At 44.4% G+C, this 23,553-nt stretch overlaps 1 long non-coding RNA gene across 1 annotated transcript; it reads left to right on the plus strand.

The window, feature by feature from the left end:
• The first annotated feature begins 1,652 nt into the window (after positions 1-1,652).
• Positions 1,653-9,844, plus strand: LOC139829203 (uncharacterized). Its single transcript, XR_011741584.1, has 3 exons — positions 1,653-1,735; positions 2,002-2,288; positions 7,304-9,844. It is a non-coding gene; the product is annotated as an uncharacterized lncRNA (long non-coding RNA).
• Positions 9,845-23,553: the final 13,709 nt, after the last annotated feature.

Raw genomic sequence — 23,553 nt, forward strand, 5'->3', positions numbered from 1 at the left:
AGCACCACGTCTGCCCCACGAACATCTCGGCAGTGCAGATGAAGCTGAATTTCTGCAAGGATGGGAGGTTTCTCAGTCCTGCCCTGGCCCAGGGCCACGCTGGGAGGGGACAGCTCGGTAGGACAAGAATGCAGCTCCTGCAGCAGCTGCCAAGGAAGGAGGGATGTGGCAGGGAGCAGTGCTGCTGGGGAGGTGCTCTCGGCCCCAGAATGGATGCCTGCTCGTAAACCCATCCTGAATGTGCCAGTAAACAGCAGGAGCCAGCCGGGCTTTTGTGGGCTCTGGCCCAGGTGCCAGCAAGCCCAGGCCATTTTGGCTGCCACTGGCAGCGCCCTCACTTGCCCAGGCATGCAGCTGGCTCTGCCTCTGGGCAGGGACGGAAGTCACCGCAGCGCTGTGATCTACTCTGGGCCAGCAGAGCGGCTTTGTCCAAGCTCCCTTGGAGACCCCGTGACCCCCTCCATGGGAGAAAGCCTTGTACGCTATCCCCCGTGCGGAGTCCAAACAGTTTGTGCCTCTCGTTGGCTTCCACACTACCCCATATTCCTCTGCCAGGCCAGGCAGGGTGCAAATGGGCATCACAGACTGGGACCAGAGCAGGGCTGGCCACTAGCCACCCAGCAGATCCTGGCCTTTCATCCCCCAGCATACTGTTCCCTAAGCCCAGGAGCCAGCAGCTGGTCAGCATCAGGGTAATTTCATCCTCAGTATAATCTGCAAGTTCCTCCTGGTCCATCCTTGCCCAGCTGGGAGCACCAGGCTCATTGCTGCAGATCTGCTGGCTCTTTGGGAGCTCCTTGCTGGAGATGCACGCGACTGGCACCCAAACCCGTGCAACGGAGTAGCCCTGACATCACTTCTTGATAACAAAGATCCATTACATGAAGGTAATGGCTTTGAAGGGCTGAGATATTTGAGTTAAAGAAAAATGAATTCTACTCTGTATTTTCTTTTATTTTTTTAGATTTGTTTTTTATTTATTCTGTGGATCTGTATTCTCTTAGTGAAGTATCCATGACTGGTAGCTTTTTCATGAACTTGGCAAGGCACCCAAAATTATTGGGTGAGGGTAAGTAAAATCATGGGAGGGAAGATGTGGAGTCAGTAGTCACAGTTGGTTTGGATAACAAATCTGCTAAGCCATCATCCAAGGAAGCAAAGAGAGGAACCTGCCAAGAGAGCTCTGTAAATAAAATCAAAGAAGAAGGCAGCTGAAAGGTACTGTGGGTAGCACAGAGCTGGTTTCAGACAAGTCTGTTTTCTAAGCAAGGTTTCACATTTCCTTTGAGTGGAAATAAGTGCATTAGTGACTGATCTGGGAAAGACTCTTGGCTTTTCATGGGGAGGGTTTTATCGCCCCCCCCCCAAAGTATAATCAAGCCACAAAACTCTTGGTCTCTTTCAGCAGATCTGCCTCTCTGTAGAAAAACCCATGACGGGCTGTTTAATAACTGAGCCACATGTAAACTCTGCCCTGGGACCTGAAAAGATGCCTGTGCTGGGACACCATGTACCGACCCACGGAGCTGGGCTGTTCCAGCGTCACGGAGGGGAGTGCACAGGTACCCACTCTGCTTTGTGTGACAGAATATTCTGGAGGTGTGAGAAACTTTAAATCATGGCAGGGCTTCTTTGGTCTCTTTGCGGACAGCTGATGAGGAAGATGGTGCTCAGCTGAGATACCGGTGCTGCAGGGTGCTTTCAGGGGAAATCTCTGACACGTGGAAAAAGCCAGGTTTGCAAGTTTTGCCCTCTGTTCCCAGGGTCTCATGAGTTGTGCAAGGAGCTGGGAAGGGTTGGAGAGCGAGGTGCTTCAGTCTGGCTGGTCCCAATTTTGTAGCTTGCTGTGGCCTGTGGGAATTATTGCTCACAGAGCTGGGATCCAGCAGTGGAAGCACTGTATAAATATCGAATAGTCATATTCTTTATAAATGTTCCTCACACCCAGGTCTGAAGTGATTTCAGAACTATTCTCTGAGGGGTTTGGTTGCTGTCCTATAGATGGGAAAATAACTGCTGGATTGGGACTTCGCCATGACCTGGCGGCACCCATGGGACTCCTGCACACTGCTGTGATCTAATCCTCATGAAGCCTGACCCTTCCTTTCAAATGAAGGCTAATCCATCACACCCTGATTGTGAAGAGCATTAGCGGCTGACAAATGCGGTGTTTACAGTGGCAATAACAGCCTGATGGATGGCTGGGGCTGGGGAACTGCAGCTGGCAGCTCTCCTGGTAACCAGCTGGTGGGGCACGGACAGAGCTGCCATGTCGAGCATTTCCAAAGGTGAGGTTTAGTATCTATGTGTGGAGGCTGGTGGGGAATAAAAGGGTTATTCTGGAGCTTCCCAGCATTTTTGGCAGGTCTGTGCCCATGTCCGGCACTCCCAGGGCTGCTGGACCAAAGAGGAGTGGGCAGGTGCAGCTGCCTTCTGCTGCTGAGCTCCAAACTCTGTTGCATTCACCTTTTTCAGCAAAGACAAATAAACTTTGCTATTAGCTTTTTTTTTTTAATTGGCTAAATCGTGCAATAAAAACCATTCACTGACCTGTTCTGCTCTAAACTATAGGTGGTCCTGAAGACCATGGAGATAGACAACCTTTTAGAACCACTAGGCAGATGTACTGCATGCTTTGTTGAGTTTTTCATTAGGATTTTTCTCCCTTGTCTGTGCATTTTTCACACCCACTGGATTATGCGTTTACTTGCATTGTAATGACAATAGCTGCAATCATGGGAGAATTTTTTTAATCTTCATATAAAAATGTTACAAGCAAACTGTCAAAGTTAGAAGGAAACATCCCATTTTTGGTCATTGTGTCTTCATGTCTCTTGTGGTGGGAATGCAAAGTGAACCTGGGCTGCAATCTGAACTCTGCAGTGAGCTGTAGTCGGCAGAAGTGAACCGTGTGGTGAGGGTGCCGCGTGAACTCAACGTGAATTAAACCCTGCAACTGGGACGGAACTGGGGATGTTGGAAAACTAGTACCAAAAAATGTGAATTTAAACTCTGAAATAAGGGATTGAAAGCAGATTTAATTGCCTCAGTAAAAGGGTAACATGAAAATTATGGAGGTTAGAGGAGATGAAATGTACCTCAGGAATCAGAATAGACTGTTAGTGTGTGATGGATGAATGGCAGAAGCCTGACAGAAGGCTATTACACCGATCCAATTACATAGAAAATGTGGATAAGTGGTTAAAAAAGGTGAGTGGGAGGCAGGAGCTCTTGCTGGGGTCTTTGCATCATGGTGTGACCCTGGGCTGAATCCTCTTTTTGAGTATGCTTGGACCATGTAGAGTCTCACCCTTGTTTGGTCCTTGTTCATGTGGTTGGGCAGGTTAATGTGTTCTTTGGAAAATGTGCTGAGCTAATTTTGGCAGGGTCGATGTCAATATGTGTCACTGTTGACAACTGGGACTCAAGTTGGGCGTCTCCACACAGCATAACTTGCAGACAGGTGGGACAGGAGATAGCTCACCTAATTGTGAACGGCTACATCTGTGCGAACTGTTTAGGCTCCCTCTGTAATCAATAAGAAAAAAAAAATCCCAGCTGCTCCTAGACTACAAGTTATCTCACTGGTTTTAGACATAAACATTGCAGTAAGATGAGGAATAGCTAAGGAATGACTGCTTGGGTTTCCCCAGAATGCTCAGGAATAAACACAGGACATACAGTGGAGGCATCAGCATACGTGGGGTTAAGCCAGTGTTGTGAGAAGGGCAGTGAACAGATTTAATTTACCTACAGATAGGTCGGAGCAGGACACCAGTGCTTGCTCCCCTGCAATCCCATTCTGCTGGTGCTGAGGATGATCATAGAATCATGGAATGTCAGGGGTTGAAGAGCACTGGAAAGCTCATCCAGTGCAATCCCCCATGGAGCAGGAACACCCAGCTGAGGTTCCACAGGAAGGTGTCCAGGCGGGTTTGAATGTCTGCAGAGAAGGAGACTCCACAACCCCCCTGGGCAGCCTGGGCCAGGCTCTGCCACCCTCACTGGGAAGAAGTTTCTTCTCAAGTTTAAGTGGAACCTCTTATGTTCCAGTTCGCACCCATTACCCCTTGTCCTACCATTGTTTGTCACCAAGAAGAGCCTGGCTCCATCCTCGTGGCACTCACCCTTTGTATATTTATAAACATTAATAAGGTCACCCCTCAGTCTCCTCTTCTCCAAACTAAAGAGACCCATCTCCCTCAGTCTTTCTTCATAAGGGAGGTGCTCCACTCCCTTAATCATCTTGGTTGCCCTACGCTGGACCCTTTCCAGCAGTTTCCCTATATTCCTGGTTTGGAAACCTGCTGGTGCATGCGCTGCATGCTGAAATCACTCAAGAAACTTCTTCAGTGTTGCAAAAGAGGTTCCGTGACGGTGTGGCTTGTGCAGTCCCTCTGCCTGTCACCGGTGCCTCTGGAGTGACTGCAGGGGGGTGGCACTTCATCAATGGAAGTGTCAGAGGCGTCCAGAGCTGATCAAGTGTCACCGTGCTGGCAGGCAGAGACGTGAAAGGCGCTGAAACAAAAGGGAGTTGCTAGGTCCTTAGCATTCTTTTCTAGTAAGGTTGTGGCCAGCAGTGGGAGCATCAGAAAAGATTTTTGCCACTCATAACGTTTTCCTGCTGTCTCCCATTTCCAGGAGCTGATCGCTTTGGCCAGCACCAGTTTTCCAGGAAAAAAAGAACCCGGTCAGCCCCCAGGCACACACACCTATCCAACGAAATCTGTTAAAAACAGGTGTTTCTGAATATGTGTGATTTGCCTGAGAAAAAAAACAGTGATGTTCGGGGGAGGAGGCTGATATCTTATCAACAAACTGATACAGATCAAAATGCAAAGGTGAGGGACAAGGCACCATTAGCGGTGGGTGCTGGATGTGAATCCGCCACAGACTCACAGTGCGACCTTTGTCAAATCACTTAATCTGTGAGTGTCTCTGGCTGCCTTGGTAGAAGAAAATGAAAGCGCTTGTTTTCCCACCATTCAGGGGAGCTGCAGGGCTTCATTATTTGGTGTTTAGGAAGCATTTGTGTAATGGCAAGATCAAAAAATGATGCTATGCAAGTGCAGAAGTTTATTCTGATTAAATTAATTGTACAACTGCTCCATGATAATTCCAAATGCAGGGCTCCCGGAGGAGACTGCATTACAGTCTGTTGTTTTTCGTAATCCAAGCACAGAAGCTCTTTCCGCACACAGCAGGTCGGTGGGTTATCAGAGATTGGATCTAGTTTAACTTCGGAAAAAGTGTGAATGTCCGGAGAGCCAAAGTCTTGGCTCTGCAAATGGGGTCGGATGAGGAGAGATGTCATGAAGTGAACTACACTAGGAGCAGGCAAATGACTTTAACCATGGGAGCACCTCAGAAGCTGAAGCTTCTTATTCTGCAGGTGAGTTTGCTGTGGCCTTGCAGGGAGTCCCCAGGGGTGACCTTTCCAGCTCCCTTTGAGGGGAACATCATGAGACATCTTCGTGGCAGCACAGCCTGCAGTACACTTCATGTTGACTACATCTTGTCCAAAAAATGTTCATTTGAAGGGTTTTCGTGCAGTATCAGTCTAGAGGATTTTTGAAAAAAAAAAAAAAAAAGCCAAATGGAAAAATCTCTTATTTTAACCTCAACCTCCCATAAGTCCTTCCTGAAACTGCGTGAGCTGGCACGTAGACATCAGAAGGCACATGTGTATGCCAGCTGTATAACTCGCCTGTTGTCCATCCTTTTGTCTTCTGCGTGTATCTCCTTCTCTTCACGTTTTGGGAAACCTTTTTATCTTTGCCAACTCATTTTTTCCCACTATTGCTGCCATTCCTGACCCCGGTGCAGGCTCTCAGCACTACAGCAGAGTCCCTCAGCCTGTGGATTTTTTGTATTCATCAGCTTTTTAAAGCCCCTTGAAAGCTGCCGTAGGTAAAAGAACTGCGGGAAGCCATAATTTGGGAAGTTTTCAGAGCCGCTTGTAGCTTTTTTGCCTGCTGCCATGCCTGACAACTTGAACTTGTGGAGTTATTCATTGGAAAGAAAGCATTTGAGGAATATAGCTATTGATTGTTATGAATGATTTATGTACTATTTATATTGCTGTAGCCTCTAATGACTTCTTATGGATTGGGGCTGTAGGTGTTAAGCAGTGCACACAACTGCACTGACACGATGTGTTTAGTCAAGGGTAGTAAACCAGGTGGGTGAAACAATCGCATTTGGTGTTGTAGGTGATGGTCACAGTGCGACCTGCCCTGCTGTTACAAATATTTGGTGTAGGCATCTTGTCACAGGTAAGTTCTAATGAGGTATTTGAAGGAGGAGAACATGCTTTTACATTCCTCCCATGGACAGCATGGTAATATGCCAAAAAAAAATTAAAAGCTTGTTGGAAAATGCAACCGACGGGCAATAAAAGCTGGCATTATTATCAGAGCAGAAGGTGGGCTTGATATATTTTGCTCTGTCCGCAAGCAGGTTGCCTTTGTTGTGCTGCGTGGCTTCTCTGACCATTGCCTGTTAAATGCTAATGTTAAAGTCCATCTGCACTCTCTTACACACATTTTAGCCAAGAAGCTGGCTTGCAAAATCAGGCTTATGCACATTAACAGTTAGTTAGTTGACCTGTGGGAGAGGGCACCAGCATTTCTCGGTGCTGTTTCTGTTCCCTGAGCTCTCGCTGGATCGCACGCTTAGTCCACTCCTATCTGCTTATTAATAACTCGTATCTCTTGTGAGATTAATGAAGTGAACTTTCGAGGATGACAGGCAGGATCCTTACTCAGAGTGCTCGTAGTCCAGTGAAAAGAACTCAGCTCTGTTGGATTGTTGTAAAAAAAAAACCCCAATTTAATCATGGAAGATTAGCATGTGCCCACAGGCATCACTGAGATAAAGGGCACTAAGCCCAGGCCAGAGGCTCAAGCAGACCCCAAAGCAGTAAAAGATAAATGATAGTATCAGTAAATTGACAGATTTGGTTTAAGTAATAATGAGTAGTGTCTCTGGTACCTCAATACCCCTGCCCAGGTGATCACCAGATCTGTTTCACAGCTGCTCTTTCAGTAACTGCATAGAATAAGTCGTGTTTTCAATTCATACCAAACAATGGTATTTTGGATACATAACAAAGCCTCTCACAACTTTCCGAATGTTCAGCATTTTCACTGAGTTTGATCTCTGGGGACACTCATATGACAATTATTCCCCTCCATTGCCCCCAACTTGGCTGCTTTTCTTTCAGGCCAGATTTCACCATTTTGGCAGGGCCTTTAATAAAGACATTTTTATTTACATGGTTATTATGTTTGTCTCCCATCAGGCATCCATCTGGCTGGGTGGTCATGAAGATATTAATCATTGGGGTGTCTAGATACCCACTCCGGTATGGGAAATTCAGAAATTCAGCGCAAGGAGACTTTACATCAGATTTCACTGCTTCAAAATGCTATTGATTTTAATTGAAGAGGAAGACTGAATGCTTTGAAAGTTTTAATAAATTCACCTTTTAAAAAACTTTTTTGTACCTGTTTTCCGAAGCTGGAAACTTCGGTCGTTTCAGATGGAGTTTTAGTTACAAAACATCCTAAACATCTTTATTGTGAACAAAGCTTAAGCATGAGTTTAACATATAGAATTCAGTAGGCTTCAACAAGGGAAAAAGGCTTCCAGTTTAAAAAACCACGACTCTGTTGGGTTGTGAACTTCCACAGGCTGAATACTTTCCAGAATGAAGACCTATGTTCTGAAACTCAAACCTACCAAGTAACTTAATACAACCATAAAATCTCTGCCTTTTCTACCCCTTGACTTCATGGAGTTACAGTTCGGCTATAAGCTTTTATTGCGTGTTTTGCTTTGGTGTGTGTGCACTTGCTAAATTGTATTATTGAAAGTAATATAACACAACTGAAAAGGGATAATACACCAGGGCTGTATGTGTTTAATGAAGACCCAAAGGCCATGAAGAAACAATTTTGACCCAACCATGCCCCTGAATATTGAGTTTTGCCTGAGAGTAAAGATAGATTTGAAACATAATTCTGGAGCATCTGTTCTGCTGCCGTCCAGCTGCTGGCAAAGAGGCTTCTTTAACAAATAAAACAGAATATGAGACGGGTGAAAGCAGAGGGAAAGAGGGAGGAGGAGGCTGTCTGAGGACAGGGCTCCATCTGCAGGGCCTGTGGCAGCTCTGATGGCTCCTTCTCAAGGGCGGGAGGGACCTTCTGAAAGAGAACACATTGAAGCTGTGGACCAAAGGTGGGGTTCTTATTGGTTCGAGCAGCTTTGGAAATATACCAGTGCTGATGAGCAGGAGATTGTGACAACACCTCCCAGGAGCCAAGGTGTGAAGATTCAAAGACATTGTTTTTTAAACAGCAAAAATATTATTGTCTGAGAAACAGAAAATAAATGAGAACCACAAGATAGGACGTTTATGCAAGGCACCTAATGTGGAAACTGTTTATGAAGAGGAAAACCCACCAGTCAAACTAAAAGGAGGGAAATATGAGCGAGCCACAGGGCCTAAGCCAGGTTTTAACTATCGGGGAGCAAGATGAGTCGTGCAAGTCGTTCTCTGGAGGGGAATTATCTCACTTTAGTGAGTGAAGATATTATAAAAACCAAAAATCAGATTTATGTAGAAAACCTCAGTGTCCATTGGAAAAAATGGACCTCACCTCAGAATCAAAGATGATGTGGAGTGCAGCAGCGTGTAACATCTGTGCAACGTGAGCCAGTGCTGGTATGGGACCATCGCTTCATGTCCGTGGTGTAACAGGTTATTCTTGTTGGTGAGAAATATTAGGAGTTTAATGCAATCTAACTCTTTGGGGGCATTCTGATAAACATTCAGAAATATGGTATATTTTAACAAAAAATGAAAAAAAATCACAGCACTACAGGAAGAAACTCTTTTCTGAACAGCTTTAGTGCCTAGCTGGATCAAGCTCAGATAAATATTAGGAAGTCCCAGAGAGATTAATATAGTGTGAGATCTCTGTGTTTGAGGGCACCATGAGGACTTGCAGGTCAGAGAAATCGGAACTCCCAAATTGGTTTGTAACCCAAATACCTCCTGGTGCATCAAATCCTCTTGTGCGTTGCGTGTTGCCACACGGGATCCCCAAAAGGGTTGTACTGACTTACCCATAAGCGATTATTTTGTTTCCTAAAGACATGTTTGTTCAACTTTGTCCCTTAAACAAGAACAAAACACTCTGCATAATTCAGCATCATAAGAACAATGAATTAATGAAGAGGTGTTGGGTGGATTAAGTCATGCGTAAGGCCTGGTGTTATAAGACAATAGTTAAACAACCCGTTGTATTACTGTAATTAGAGTTATAGAAATCACAGTAAAAAGGAGCACCAAAAGGTAATTTCCAATTTGGCTAAACCCTCTCTGACTCCCTCTGGCCACGAATTATCGTATTTCTTCTGTGAATCAGATGTCCTCTATGTTGCCAAGCTCCTGTAAATTCAATGCCCTTATAGAAATCTCTAATCCTCACACAGAACACTGGAGCTTTTTGCACAAGCTCATTTACTGCTGAGAGCTTCATCTTGGCTTCAGCTGAGCTGATAAGTAGGCACAGAAAGACTTTCAGATTAGGAAGACAAATAAATATTTGAAACTGATTAAGCTAGAAGAAGGTAGAATTGTATAACGTTCCAGGGCTGATTTAGGCACACGAAATCAAGAAGCAGAACGTGAATACAGCGATCCCTGGGTCTGCAGAAGCTGATACACGTGATGTGGGATCACCTCCTGGTACGAGAAGAATTTTGATTTAAATTTCTTCAGTTTGCTTAAAGTGGCATAATTGTACTGAGCCAAAGCTGGTGGAGTAAATCTAAAGTAAACCCATTGAGATCTGCCACTGATCAGTGCATTTTGTCGTTCTTTCTTGCTCTCCTGAGTATATTCTACGTATGCATACAGTGACAACTGACCCTGAGACAAAAAAAAAGTAACATGTTGTAGGAAGAACTCGTGTTTAATACAAGATAGATGAGCGTTGCAGCACTTACACTGAGATTCCATGGAATGTGCGGGGGGATAACTGCGTCTGCACGTGCATCTGGTGAAAATCGCGAGAGCTCGAATAGCGCTTACGATTCAGTGCAGGGTCTAGGAAACAGGTCAGCACCATCTATCACTGCGGGCTGCGCTTTGTGCTGGTCCTGCAGGCAGCGGGAAGCTTCCGAACACCTTACACATCGGCTTCTCTGTCCTTAATAGATACTCTATATTCCATAATAACAATGGCACATAGGGTCGGTGTTCCTACCACTTTGCATTGCCCTTTTTGGGGGGGAGGCGCAAACAAACCTTAGCAACTTTCTCCCCTTTTTCTTGAACAATCCCTTAACAGACATTACAATCAACCTGAAATGCATTCAGTAAATCATCTCTGATTACCCAGCTAAAGAGCACTACTCTCTATTGGTCGTTCTAAACATCTTCAAGGATTTCATTGATGAAGACTTTCCGAAAGGAAAGATGTTACATTTGAACTTAAATCAGACCCAGCGTTTCACAAGGAAAGGAAAACAGAAAAGTCAAGTGTGATAAAGGGCTGTTTATCCATAGGAAGACGTGATATGTGTAAAAAGAACCACCTTACAAAAGGCTTAGCTGCTCAAAATGCCCCTTTAAAGGAGATACAATTAGAGCTTAATCGTTTCTCTCTTCAGTTCAAAGCTCCCACATCTAAGTTAATGAACACGTATGCCAAGTCAGCCCTATTTGTACCTTGCTTATCCTGACCATTTAAACAAGCCAGCTCTTTGCTAACGTTGCTGTTTGTAGAGATTGCACATCTCTGCGAGGGACCATTGCCCCTCTTTGTAGGTTGGATTTCACTCCATACAGAGTGCGGAGGATCAGATGTAAGTCCTAACAATTAATTTACAAATAAGTTGATAAAAAGCTAATAGATGCTAAATTAACCACAGGAGGAGTCCTGATCTGTTCCCTGAACCACAGAAACATGGCGGAAAATTACAAGAAAAAAAAATCAATGAGGAAAGAAAGTTGGAGTCCATAAAGTTCAAGTGAGGTGCAATTGTTACTTGACACCAGCATGTTCTTGCAGAACAAATTAGTTTATTAGTGTCTACAATGCAGCACCATGTGTTTGGGGCTGCTGTATGTTATGAGGAGGCTGCAATGTGGAGTCAAGTAATCAAAAGCCCTGTCTATACTGGGGAATTAAATAGACCCGGTAGTATTGTCTGATGCTGAGGTTGGCAGGCTCATCTCTTTTCCATACCACTCTCTTCTCTTCCAGCGTAGGCTGCTGTTTGCAGGATGCTTATTGAAATAGCCCTAGCTTGTTAAATCACAAATCCTTTACAGGGATTGCCTAGAAGGGGGTTTGTTAAACTGGGCCAAAATTGGTGACTTCTGTAAAAGCTTTGGTGAGCAAGTATCTGCTAAGAGAGTGGGAGGAGGAAGATGAGGAGGCAGCGATGATACCACATAGAGCCATGCTGGAAGGCCGGCTGGGACCTGGAAGCAGCACAGGCTTTTCTTATTAGGGAGCACTGATAAATTCATGATGAGGAACTTTTAGAGGCCGGTGGTTAGGAGTGTGCAGTTCCTTGAGGATATGGCCTTCGATGCTGATAGAACCATAGAGTCATGGTAGCCCATTAGGGTCCATTGGCCTCAGCTGCTTGAAAATGTGTTGCTCTTGGAGTAATTTTGCTTTGCAACTACAGGTAATAGAGTGCTTTCCTCTTAATATGCACATACAAGACAAACGCATGGACATAGAATCATTTTGGTTGGAAAAGGCCCTCAAGATCGTTGAGTCCAACCATTAAGTTAACACTGGCACTAAACCATGTCCCTAAGAACTTCATCTATGTGTTTGTTCAACCCCTCCAGGGATGGTGACTCCAGCACTGCCATGGGCAGCCTGTTCCAATGCCCCACAGCCCTTTCTGGGAAGAATTTTTTCCTAATATCTATTCTGAATGTCCCCTGGCTCAACTTGAGGTCGTTTCGTCTTATCCTATCACTTGTTCCTTGGGAGAACAGACCAACACCCTCCATGCTCCAAGCTCCTTTCAGGCAGTTCAGAGATCAGAAGGTCTCCCCTCAGCTCCTGTTCTCCAGCTGAACCCCCCAGGTCCCTCAGCCACTCCCATCACACTTGTGCTGCAGCCTCTTCACCATGTATACACATATGTATATATACACAGAGATAATCCTGTACAGGCTGCAGACTGTCAATCAGTTCTACCTCTAAATGTGCAGGCGTCTCACTAGGTATCTCCTCAAATCTAACTGATCAGGTCGCTCCTGGGGTGATATTTCTGTCATTTAAGCTTTGCTATGGTTGTATTTGTGGGAGTGCGTGCTGTGGATCTTTTCGTGGTTTATTCTCCGTTGCCCTTTGCCAGCACACTGGCTCAAGATGGAATGATGATCCAGCAATACAGGAGCACACATGTTCCCTGCGTGTGTCAGTTCTACACTTACGAATTGATGCCCATCACACTTCATCAAACCCGTTGTTACAGACCCCAGGAGCTGCTCATTCATCCTGCAACCCAAAGTACCAAGAACACCTGCAGCACCCAAGGTCTCTTGAGAACAGTGAAATCTAATCCCCAAAGCCTTGTAGTGATGATGAGCAGAAAATCACAGCAACCGGTGTTGGAAAAATAGGAATTCAGCTAAAGCAACAGTACCTTGACAACACTTGGTGCTGCAAACATCACTTAACTTGACAAACAACCAGTAATAGCTAGAGTGAAAATAAAGGGTTAGGCAGGTAGAGAGGTAAAGTATGAAGAACATGCTGAGCAAATAACAGCCCTTTGAGAACCAACATTAGCATAATTACTAAACATAGGTAATTGCTGAAATAGCATTTGCTGGCAGCGTTTGTGTTCCTAAATGCAACACTTTCTCTCTTCCCTGTGTAATCTTCTGCTAGGACTATGGAGTGTGCTTACACTCTGCTTTTAGCTGCGAGCGAGCTGGTATGGAAATTGGCACCATCTGAAAGCCGAGGGCATAGAGAGGAACAAACACATTTAACACCTTGGAGTCCAAAGACCCTTTATAAACAAGGTTGTCATACTTGGGGCTACATGCCTCGTTAAAATCTATATGTTGTACCATCAACTCAGCATTTGTCCCAGCGCCATACTCGATACTTGATAAGATTGGACGTTCTCAAATCAATGCGTATTGATTTTTCACTGCTGAGATAGGATAAGCATGTGACAGACACAATGAGTGTTTAGTACAGCAGATGAAGCCATTCCGACACTAGAAAACAATTTGGCTGATAAAAAAACGACAACGAAAAAGCAAAAAAACCTAACCCCACCGTACCCAAATGCAGTAACATAAGCAGAGGTCCTGGCTATGATCAAAAGCATTCGCAGGTTTTGCTTAAAAAGGCATTTGGCTACAGTTTTGATGGAAGAGCAGGTGGAAATTAAAAAGAAAAGGGAAAAAAAAAAAGCAACAGATGAGGTTACATCTGTGAAGGTTGTAGGGCTGATCTGCAATTATTTATGAGTCCTGTCTGTGACCTGGGTACTGAGATCGTGCTGTACTGGCTTCTGCAGCTGACGGAGTCTTGTTCCACTGGACAGATGGGGAGATGTCAGAGGGAGTAGCTGGACTCTACCTGATTACCTGTAAATGCCTTGGGGAGGGGAAAAAATGTACATACTTCTGGATAACAGAAGTACAAAAGGGACACAGCCTGGGTTTTTTTGAACAGAAGCAAAAAAGCGATTTGAAAGTAACTGCAGAGGGCAAAAGTGGGACCATGCAATGGTGGTTTGGAAAGGGCAGGATGCCCAGGACAGCCCCCACAGAGAAGGCTGAAGTAGTGGGGCCTTCTAAACCTTCAGGGTGGTGAGATACAAAGACGTCATATGTAGGGTCAGTTCTCACTGGCCGAAACCAGCTTTTTGTTTTAAAAATTGCCGAATTCTTGTTGCGAGGTCAAAAGTTGATATCCACCTCTGGACCACCGCCCATGGCTCACTGAAGGAAGATACCTACCTGCCAGTCTCAGATGGATGAGCTGAAAGAAACGGGTGTCATCCTGCCACAAATGGGGAAAGGTTGTGGGATCAAAAGGAAGACATGAGGCTCTCCGAATACTGACTTGTTGGCTCCCTGGTGAGCCCCAGAGGGGATTTGACCGTCGGCAACCCAAGCACGTGTTTCACGGAGCATAAACTGCTCTCTCCTCAGGGATATCTCAAGCCTTGAACATTTGCGCTTGAACATAATTTCCTCAGAGGAAACTCCAACACAATAAGCAAGAAGCATGAGGCCATTTGATGATCCATACATAAGAGATAAAAAAAATGGCAGGCCCTTCAAAAATAAGCCAGAAATGTCTTCTACTGCCTAACCTTGTGGTGGCATTTAGACAGATGTTTCTTTAGGCAAGATCAGTATTTTGCTGTCATTCATTACGGATTTACCAGTTTTGTATTGATTTTGTTGTGGCCTCCTATGTACTTTAATTGCTGCAATAGAAAAACAAGTTGCTATACATGACATTTCCTTTCGGAGGAGCTGGCAACAGAATTGCATGAACCACTGGTAGATTCACTGATTTCCCTTGTGAGTCAGTAATAAAATGATGACTGAAACAGCTTGTCCTTCTTTCTGTTCCAAAACAGCTCTTTATTTTTTTCAAGAACTCTCACTAGCTGTGGATTTAAAAACAGAAATCTTCCTAATTGCTGGGTAATATGGTAGACTTTCCTATAGTATTTCACAGTGGTTAACTCTGAGGTTTTATTGATTTACTTGGAGGTACAGGCACCTGAGTGCCTTTGCTTGAGCAAGCATGGTTGCTCAGGCTGCAGGTGAGGTCCACCCAGAGCTGGCCAAGGGCAATGGGGATAATTGGCAACGTGGTTTCTGGCGCTCTCATCGATAGATGGTGCCGCTCTCAGGGCTGTGGGTTGGAAAAGCAATGCTTCCCTCCTCTGGGACATGAGCCACCTGCTCAGATTCGAGGCTTCTCACCTGGGAGATTTGCAGCAGCTGGCAACCCTAATGATGTGGGGCAAACGATGTCAGGGTGTGCTTGCAGACTGGGGAGCAGATAAAACAGGTTAAGTTACCTTTACTTGTTTCTCTGGAGGGGTTTTACTTGCATGTTGTAGTTTCTAGGTCTTTCAGGGCATTTTCAGCTGTCCCACCTTCTCTGAGGATCTGCCATGCCAGGAGAAGACACTCAGTATCTACAGGCTGAAATGGAGGTGAGAGAATGAGGGCTTATTTTGGTTTCTCTGTGCTTTCCTCCCTTAACTTTCAATATTTTCACAGAGTGATGCTCTAATCCTCTGTGTTTAGCCATCTGCTGGCACCCTCTGTCTGGGCTTCCATAGCTCTTCTTGCTGAGCATTTCCAGCCCTGATACTTTGTGTGTGTATTTTCTAAGCTGTGACCCTGGCAAAACTGAGTCCAAGGAAGGTAGTAGACAGGAGGTAGTTTACCAAATTGAGAACTGTGTCAGAGTTATCATTCACGATAATGCACACTATTCTCCTCAGACTGGTTTTGGGTCCCACTACATGAATTAACATGGTAAGAAAAGAACCATGGAATTCTTCCCTCTAGCAGTTTGATGTGTGTGTGTTCACATAACATAATGAGAAGACCTACAAGAAAACATGGATAGGTGAAGGTCTGTGAAGTGAACTATAAATAACATAAATTCAGATTGTCTATAAATAAATTAAATTCTGCAACAGCCCTGTGAGTTAAGCCTGTGTTACAGCCATTTTGGCGATGGATAGGTGATGTTCCTGGAGATGCAGCTGGTGACGAGTTGTCTCAGCAGCACGTTGGAAGGAGCCCCTGGGCAACCCCTGGTGGGGTTTTAGAAGTGGCAAGACTGGTGGGGAAGGAGAGGGTTTGTTAGAGTTGGTCAATCTGACAAGAAACAGTTGTATGCAGTTAAACAAAGTGAAATAGGATCTGATATCTCTATGGGTGTATCAGGAATTGTGCCTTGGTTTTGTGGAGACGCAGAATCTACTTCCTAAAAAGTGTGACTGAAAGAAGCAGCAAAAATGTGCTCGGTCCAAATAGCAGAGGTGGGCTGAAGGAACAAAATAAATAGTAGCTTTCTTTGCCTTCTGCTGGTCCTGCTTCAGATCAGAGCTGCTGAAAACCTCCTCAAGGAGTATTTTCAAGCTGTTCTGCATGGCCATTTCAGCATAGCCCAGCTGACTAATGCCAGCAAATCTGGGCTGGTAACAGTTCCTGAAATAAAATCTGTCTTGCCAGAAGAAGAAAGTCTAAGAATGGAAAAGTCTGGTTGTATTTTTTTCCGTCATTGCCTGTGTACTTCTCAGAGACGTGTAAACAAAGCCAACTTGTTGATGAGAAATATGTCAATCAAAGAGCTGCTGAATGTTCTGGAGACAGTTATCGCTAGATGTTTTGACTAAATGTCTGGGAGCTCACGCTCTTGGGAGATTTCCCAGTAGATCTGAAGATAAACACACAAGCTCTTGGCATCTCTCCTGACTGGATGAGAATCTAAGAACTGATAATTATTTACACCTAACCTGTGCACCTTATAAAACTTCTGGTGCGTCCTTTAGAAGGTAACATTGGAGCATTTCATAGTGGTGTTTACTAAGGACAAAGTCCCAGTCAATATTTAAATCCTGCCAGACTACTTGTCTACATTGCAAAACATGTCAGAATAATAATAAAAAAATGCTCTATATATTCATGACTATATTCATCTATAGTCGCTTTGGTCACAGCTGAATCACGGAGGTAGCAAAAATCAGAGGAGTGAACCAGTTCTGGAATGCTCTCCAGTGGGTGGGTAACATCACAGGCATTTGGTGAGGCAGCGAGAACAAATTTGGTATTTGAAGCAACTTTTGTGAGTTTTCATTTAACTCAATTGTTTAATGATCCCCTGCTGGGAAAGGTCCCCTGCAGCTACAGTTTTGTGCTGTTGAATGATCCTTCGTTGGGCAAAACTCTGCTAAATCCCAGGTTTGGGGCTTCAGGGAGCTGAGACGAATTGCTGGGAGGTTGGCCTCAAACAGCAAGAAGTAAAGATTCACAACCACACACCTGCAAAACCACCGAAGCAGTAAGTAACACATCACTGCTGGTGGTCTCACGGTTTGCTTCTCTGCACAACCCTCTGAAAAGGGCAAGGTTGCCCGTGATCCAGAGTCTTCTCCACACCAGGAGTGTTCCTGAGCAGTGACATCCAGTGCGGCAGCCTGGGACAGCCACTTGAACTAGGACTTGGGGCAGCAGGGGACAATACAGGACAATCTCTAAGAAAATAACTCCTCCTTAATCTGACCAGGAGATATTTTTTTTTCCCTCTTATTTTTCTTTTTGATCAAATTCTACCTGTGAGGGCATAGGCGGTGCCCACTGTGCAGAAATTGCAAGGAAGAGGAATCAGTAAGCAGAGATTTTTAATTAGAAAGCTCAAATCTTTGTGTCTGCCAGCAGTGACCTTTCTGATTTGCTTACCAGGAACATCCATAGGCGTGATTCTTTCTGTTGTTCTGGGAACAAGAATAACAATGCATAAGTGGTTTTGTTCTCCACGTTACTGATATGCTCATTTTCATTTTACCTGTTACAACCTCCATAGCATCCTTCTGACTGGCAGAAACACAAACCCGTGCAGCCCATTGAGTAGTAAACATAGCTGTGAAATGTCATGGTATTAACCAAAATTTCACAGATCAGCACAAGGAATAAATATAATAAAATATTGGTTTGCCCATGAGAGTTAACTCATCTTCATTAGTGAGAGTAAATGACTGACTCTGTTCCTAGAGCCTGTAGAGTTTTGTAATTCTCTGTCCCAGCCATGAACCTGTTCTTGGTTTTCCCAAACTCTGAATGTTTTATCTCTGTTAAATCAACAAAATACATCTGGTTCAGAGTAAACTGCTGCAGGTATACAGTGTATTAACATAAATATCATGGCACGGTATAAACATTTCATCTGATCTGCAAAAGAATTTTCTCCCTCAGAGCAGTTAAGTTCAAGATGGTCAGTGTGGTGGTGTCGCACTGACCATCTGTCTAACAGAGTCTGGTCAATGAGGGAAATGATGCTGACATTATTTATATCCTGAAAGCACATCTCTGGATGGACACTGCTCCACTGCATGCTTGTGTGTGTGCACGTATATATATATGTGTACTTTCCTCTATATATGTATGTATATGCATATATATAAAACAAAAGCCTTGCTTAAACCCAACTCCAGATCACTGGAGGAGAAATTTTATTGACAGATTGACTGAAGGATTAGGCTCCCGCTTTTGTATATTTGTAGTTTAAGGAATCACTTCCTAGTTTCCTACAAACCCACCAATGAGTCGGACTTGATATATCCTGTCACAGAATCTAAGAACTTATCAAAATGAATTAAATAAATAACCTTAGTGATTCTTTGCAAGTTTAAGAGGAGGGAGGGAGGGAGACCACTGCATGAGCTCACCTAGCAGTTCACACATAGTATTATATTAATTACAGCAGGAAAGGGCTGTGGGGCATTGGAACAGGCTGCCCAGGGCGGTGGTGGAGTCACCATCCCTGCAGGGGTTTAAAAGGCGTTTAGACGAGGTTCTCAGGGACATGGGGTAGTGCTGGAGTTAGGCTATAGTTGGACTTGATCTTAAGAGTCTCTTCCAACCAAAATGATTCTATGATTTGCCTGAGGAGGTGGGTTCTCACCTGTGCTCATCTGTACCAGCTGGGGTAGTAGGGATGCTCCAGCTGTCCCCATGAGATCCAGAACACTGGCTTTGAATCTTATTCCTCCCTTTCACCTTGATTAACCAATATAAACCTCAGATGAACAGAGACCAGCTGTATTTCTGTTCTTGCAGTGGAAGTGGTGGAAACCAGAGCAAGAGAAGGACAACAAGGGCATGGCTGCCTTCTCCTGCGTGTTTTCAGGTCTGCAGTCTGCTCAGCCTGCAACCCAAGGCGATGTGTGAGACCATCCTGTTGCTGAAAATAGCCCATATTTGCTCATCTTGAGAAGTTTTCACAAAGACCATTGCTGAGAAAAGAGGTGTCCTGGTTGGATATATACATATTTGTATTGTTCCTGGGTTATTTACATTCGTTTACAGTGGTATTATGGGAGCAGTTAATTACAATAATTTATTTGTATAAAAACTCTTCTATATGCCTAGATCTCAACTTATGAGTTTCATAACTCATAAAAGTTAAACAACTCGAGAACAAACAAACACGAATTATAATTAAGTTTTGGTTCTTCTAGCATTCCCAGGCCACTCCTGGGACTTACCAGTCTTGTCAATATTTTAACAAGTTCAGCAGCTTTTGAAAGCAAACAAATAGCCATCGGTGGGTAAGCACTTCTGTATTTGTTTTTCCGAATTAGTTGCTCAGGTACGTTGCATGCATGTGGCAGAATGAACACACTTCAGAGGCACAGAATCCAGGCTTAGGCATCTGTAAATGCTAAAATCTTGAACACATTCATACCAAACCCTAGCTTCAGATTATGTGAAGTATTTTCTCTACCAGCTAATCAGTTAAGCACCAACACAAGGCAGATGAGAAACCAGGGGCTCAGACATATTATTCTCCCAGCCCTTCGGTGACCTCTAACAATCCTTTCCACTTGTATTTCCGTTGGCAAATAATAGGCATTTCAAAACACCTACAAAAAGAGTCAAGTTCAGGTTGTACAGATTGAGTTTGACACTATCCCTTAACTCACTGAGAAGTAATATTCTGAATGGCATTGTTGTTTTATGGCTTTTCAGATGAAAACTCTGGGTGATCGGGAATAGCCGCTTGTTTTTCAGGACCAAAATACAGTGAGGGAAAAGCCACCAAAAAAAAATCAGAGCCGAATTACTTATATTGGGAAGAAAACTACATAATCAGACTGCAGCTTAATACAGGGAGTTATTAAAAGCATCAGAAGATGGTTTGATGTGGACAAACAGTGATGCCTCTGACAGTTCTGTGCATCTGACGATATCAGGTGGAATAACCAGTGAGGCTGGTACAAGATACAGCCCCAGAGCAGCAATCCAGCTCACGCCCCTTTGGATAAATTAGGCCCCATCTCTGTCGATGTTAAAGCTCCGGAGGATGCTAACGCAGTGAAGTTATTTTGGGACGTTCCTGTTGAGTCCATGCTCTGCACAAAGGCAGTTTCTTGCCCTCCTGCAGGTAACCTTGGACTCACCTCGGGGACTTGGCTTGAGAAGTGCAAGTACCATACGCTGAATCACGACTCTCCCTTCCTGCCTCGCTCACCCTCGTGCAAGCAGGAGGGATGCGCAGTGATGCTCGGAAGTAATTACTGCAGTCAAGTCCTCTTAATACTCGTTCTTTCCTGTTTTTGTAGTAGAGTGGAAAGAGCTCTCCATCTCCTCTGGCTTGGTGTGCCCCCTATGGCCTGAATTATGCTCGATTGTCATAGAAATGACAAACGGTGTATCCTTGCTATAAAAGCCAACCTCATGTTAAATTTCAGTGTCCTGCTCCAAGGTACCAGAAGTGTTTTACCTGGACAAAATCCATATATATTTGTTCAGAAATACCCAGATAAACAATATACAGGCTTTCATCTTACAGCCTGGTGCAGTTCTGGGTCACTGAAAAGAGCTATAAATGTATAAACACCAGGCAATTATAATAATAAACAGAGCTATTTTGTGCGCATCACCACTCACAACAGTCAGAGTCCGGGCTTCTGTAAATATACCGATGCGTACATAATTATTAAAACCAGCGATGATCTTAGGTATGTATGTATGTTATATGACTATGTAGCCCCCATTATTACACATAAGCACATTTTCTTAATTGCCATGTGAAACTGTTGCCTCCTAAAATTCTGTGGGTGGTTTGAAACAAAATACTGGAGATTAATATGGTTTTGAACCAGCAAATTACTTCTTGTATAGCTTAGTTTAGTTTTATGTAGCTGCAGTAAACGTGTATCTTGATGATATGGTTAATATTACATTGCATTGTACCTTTTTCCCTTGTGCTGAAATGAGTTTTAGCATTTTTTCCACAATGCAAGATGACAGCGATCAATTACAAAACTATTAGATGTCAATTAGCATCTTTGCAATCTGAATCCCCAATGAACTTGTTAAAACTACCTTGTTATATGTCGCTTACATGTATAAATGCTGGTTAAATGTTCAATGAATGCATGAATCAGTAATTACCTATTAGCTGTTTATGTACTGGTAAGCTAATTCCACCACTGTTAGTTATGTCCACTTGAAAACTAAGATTGAATTTGCAGATCTGAGTGGCTAAAATGGGTTCTAAAATGCATCATTCCTTACTCAGGTGCACTTCTATGCAGTGCCTAAATATAGATTTGGGAATCTAATTTTCAGCCCTTAAACAGGAGCATTTTGACTTGTTAAGCTACCAAGTTGTTTTTTAGCATGTTCTGGTCAACACCGGTGCTCCTTGCTATAGAGTTCTGTGTTCTGCAGCTCCTACAAAGCCTTGAGCTTTCCTGGAAAAGATCGTCACTGCATTAAAAAAAATTCATACTCTTTAACAATAATTTAGGCTAAAATGTAGTGAGTACAGCAAGGTTAACACCTCCCCTCACAGGAAAATGGAGTCATTGCCCTTGGGATAAGAACTTTCCCCTTGCAGAATATTCAAAATAAGGTTTTTATTTATTACAAGTAGCCAAGACTTTACTTTGGCATCTTAGCTGAAAAATGGTGCCTTTAGGAACAGAGCAGAGGAGATCACACTGTCTACTTTGCTGATGGATCTCAGTTGCCTTTGCTAAAACCCTGCTCTCTTTATCTGGTCTGTAGGGAGTGCGGAAGCGTCCCGAAGTGTGTTCTGGTGACAACTGGACTCCTTCTCCATGGAGGACACAAAGCCAAAGGGGATGAGGCTCCTGAAACAGGCACCTGTGATAAGGTGGATAGTAGTGGGTGGAGGAATGGTGCCTGTGTCAGGGCAGATCTATCCCAAGGAAAAGGGGCCTCTCAGGTCACATAAACCAGCACTGGCTGTTTTCCCTCAGTGGGAGAAAACACCTTTATTTTCAATAGTTGTTGTTGGCACATCTTCCTGTCCTCTCTGGTGAGTTACTTGTGCAGGAGTAAGATCAAAAGGGCTGTTAAAAAGCCGAGCCAGAGCAGCGGGCACGGGAGCCCGTACATAAAGCGGGGAGTTACTAATTGGGGAACACTTCTTACCTCTCCTTCCCGGCTGGGAAAGCGTAGTCTTCCCAAGGCTAAGCTGAGGATCAAAGGGGAATGCTAAGCCTTACAGATCACAGCCTGTAGGAAGAGCAGTGGCCAGGGAGGCTGTCGGCTGTGGCAGGCTGATGGAGAGCTGGAGGGGAGCAGAGGCTCCAGTTTCTGGGGCAACGTGGGACTCCATGGACATGTCAGTCCATGGCAGGCCCCTGAGAGCTTCCAACCTTCAGGAACAGAATACATGCAGCTACATCTCTTTGTACCTTTCAGCCATGCTTCTGTTCTTCTTGGCAAGTACATCAACTCAAGGCCAGACTGGATGGGGCCCTGAACAACCAGTTGTGGTTGAAGATGCCCCTGCTCATTGCAGGGGGTTTGGGCTAGATGAGCTTTGAAGGTTCCTTCCAAACCATTCTATGATTCTGTGATCATGCTTTATGTTGACATAACTGTTTCTTTGTAATTTGAAAATACAGTTCTCAGGTCCCAAAGGAGAAGCATCTGCAAGTGTTACATATGGCAAAAGGGAGGGAGCAACCTGGAGAGCATCAGTTGGAAAGATCCTGCTGCAGGGATACATGTGGCCACCAGCCTGCAGCAGGGGCCAGGAGGAGTGACATTCCCAGGGATCAGGAGCCTGGACCTGGCTGTGGTGCAGCCCAGTGACAGTTTGGAAGTCACACTGCACAAAACCCACAACCCTTCCTGCTGGACAACCTGGTCTCCTGGTCATGGTCTCCTTAAGGGCTTCTTCCTTGAAATCTATGCATCATGTCAAGGCCAACCAGCAGGCTGCTGCCTGAGACAGGGTCTAACTCAGAAAGATCACAGAGAGAAACTCATTAAAGGGAAAATGCTTCATCAGAAGTTTGCCAGCTCCCCTCTGATGGCAGACATTGTTTCAGACTAATTCCTTCTCTTTTGTGTGCTGGATCCTGCCAGCTGAAGATGTTATGGGACCTGCTCACTGAATTCTCATTAAAATAAATGCATGTTGGCCAGCAGACATTGCCATATAGCTCTGCAAAGCTGGTCTTCAGCATCTCCTCTGGTTTTTGTACCAGATGACTTCATAGAAGGCTATTAACACTAACTGGGTAGGAAGGGGACCAACAGTAGCCTCTGCTGCCAGGCTGTCCCATCTGCAGGCATTTGAGGAGCCCAGAGCTATTCTTTCCTGTTACCCTGCAGCAAAACTGAGCAGGCATAGAGGTGGCTTTGCCCTTGAAACCTGTAGATTCAGGAAATTTTGTGTTTCTGTGGATGGCACAAATTCTAATAGAATAAATAATTAATAGCGTGGTTAAGGAGTGGATCTC

The sequence above is a fragment of the Patagioenas fasciata genome, chromosome 16, assembly GCF_037038585.1.
Source record: "Patagioenas fasciata isolate bPatFas1 chromosome 16, bPatFas1.hap1, whole genome shotgun sequence".
Classification (NCBI taxonomy): domain Eukaryota; kingdom Metazoa; phylum Chordata; class Aves; order Columbiformes; family Columbidae; genus Patagioenas; species Patagioenas fasciata.